A 2,587-nucleotide genomic window follows, 5' to 3' on the forward strand; every position below is an offset into this window, starting at 1 on the left:
GATTTTTGAGTGTGTGTCATCAATGAGGGCTCAGGTTTGCTCCTGACTCTGAGTTTCCAAAGTCCCGAAATTTAGGGCCAATTGTTATGCTTTTGTAGGATATTCCTGCCTTTTCCTAGACTAGTATGGACAACAGTGAGGGTACTTATCCTACTCAGCCTTTGTGAGTTATGGCTTAGAATGAAGTTCCCCTCCCTATTAACATGGTCCAAGAAATGTTATTTGCACACTGACACTACATTGCCTAGCTCTGCCCCAATTCCCTTTGGTGAAAACTTGACCCAGGACTCTCTGTTCCACTGTTGTCTTCCGGGTCTCAAGTTGTTCCCTGAGTCATCGCTTGTCTTATCACAGTGGCACTATTGGGATAACACAGCTCTTGTCCTAGATACTGGGGTTCAGGTTTTGGAAATGTTGTTCCTATACCTAATTTCTTAGCATCCAAATTTCAATTGCTGAGCATCTAATTTCAGGGTCTTCACAGATGAAAGGTCTATCTACATTGGTCTCCCTAAGTTTCTCTCATGGGAGCTGCCGCTCTGCTCTGAGAGCCTGGACTGAGGCTGCAACTTGCTTCCTGTGGAGTATCCTCCCTAATCTCAACAGCGTCTTCCAAAATGCTGAGAATTGACTATTGCCCTGGGATTGTCCCCATCTGGGAACTTCAGTTACCTCATTTTGTGAATTTTTTTGGTAGAATTTCCCAAACTGATACCTCAGAGGGAGTGTCTGGGCTGAATCTCCACTTTGCCCTTCAGACCCCATATCCCTTCTGTGTACCATCCCACACATATGGCTATCAACTCGGGCTCTTTGATAAATGCTTCCAGGGAACATCTGTTTCTCAGCTCCAGCTCTGCTTTAGATGTAGTTAACTATACCTCCATGTGCAGCAAGGTCTTTTGCCTGCAGGTACTTTCGACATGTGCCAACTTGTATGCCACACCCAAGCTCCCGGATTCAAGCTTGGTTTGAGCCCCCTGGGCCTAACTTGTTCTGGAGAAGAGTTCTGACACATGATAGACCCCCTGAGCCATAACCAAGAGAGGTATGATAAAATCAGGCGACAGTATTTTCCCTTCACAGGTGAATTTGCAGATAGAATAGTGCCTCAAGCATGTATCTTCTCTCTTCCCTAGCTCCAGCAGGGGATTCTTCTAATGCCAACTGCAAACCTCTGGGAGTGAGATACACAAATATACAAAAAAAAAAAAGTATATATATATATACATATGATTTTGGAGACAGTTTTTTGATAGGTTTATTATAATATGTATTATAAATTATTTCAGAGTATGAAATTTATTTTTAAGTTCCTTAGAAATATGTTTAGTGGTAGTTAATCTTGAATTCCTAAGAGTATTGTGAACTAGTTCCAGTTTTCTAGAATACTCTTGACAACAAGGAAGTAAAGCCAATCATGGATGTATTTGCCTTATTTATTTTGATTATTAAGTTAATGTGACACAAACTTTTGATTATATGGTTTACTTTTGAAAAATAAAAAAAGTGTCTGTCTGAACTAGTCTTTAATCTGGGTGATAGATTGGCTGCACTAACTGCCTTCCCTAGTAGGATAGGATAATTCCTATTTTCCCTAATTTTCCATTGTGGAAATAGTTTCTGTAACTGGACTTTATTCAAAAAAATTGGGTAAGTTTTAACTATGCCCCAGGTATTTTTCTAGGCATTGTAGATAGAGTAGAGAAACAAATAGAATTTAGATTTTCCTTTACGTTTCTTATAGGTTGTTGCATCTGATCCAAATGCCAACATACTGTTTACTCTCATCAACTCATGTTTCACACCACATGGTAGCACTCCTACTAGAATTCCAGTTTTAGAAGTACATGATATCCTTTAAAATCATTTTTAAAAACTGCCACCAAATTAATTTTCCTAAAATAATGTTTTTATCATTATTTTTCCGATTCAACAATCATCTATATAACTTTCAAACAAACAAATTGCAATAATCTCATTGTATTTTTCTCTTGCCAAAGCAATACTGTAAGGATAGTAATAGCAAATATCTATGATGAAATTACTCCCACATCCATGGCCCCTCACTAATTAATTCAAAAACTATTTTCCAAGAAATCAAAATGTGTCTTAAAAAACTGTTTCACATCAGGGCATTCGAAGCAAGTACTAAGCACTTGTTCAGAGTAGGTGCCATTATTGATAAAAGGAAAAGAGCCACAAAACTCCCAAGGGAAAGGCATTTTAAACATGGATTTTCCTTTCGTGAAATGCTTAAACTTTGGAAAACCAAGCAAATCAGATTTTAGTTTCTCATCTGTAAAATAATGTAATTGGTTCATGTTTCCTCCTTATTCTAAAACTCTATGGCTATACTTGCCTCCTTCTTCCATAACCAAACTGTTTTAATCAGCGCCTGAATGTTCTTTGTGTTTCCTGTACCAGCATTTCTGTTCACATCAGGACTTTTTCCTTCCAACCTCATTCTCACAAACACCCAGAATTCCATATTTCCACTTCTTTAGAGTAAAAGCCCAAATCCGATTTCACTTCAGCCAAGAGTTCTCTTACCACCCTTTCACAAAGAAACTTCTTCAATCCCAGT

Source organism: Enhydra lutris, unplaced genomic scaffold, assembly GCF_002288905.1.
Source record: "Enhydra lutris kenyoni isolate GAN:26980312 unplaced genomic scaffold, ASM228890v2 scaffoldscaffold21, whole genome shotgun sequence".
Classification (NCBI taxonomy): Eukaryota; Metazoa; Chordata; class Mammalia; order Carnivora; family Mustelidae; genus Enhydra; species Enhydra lutris.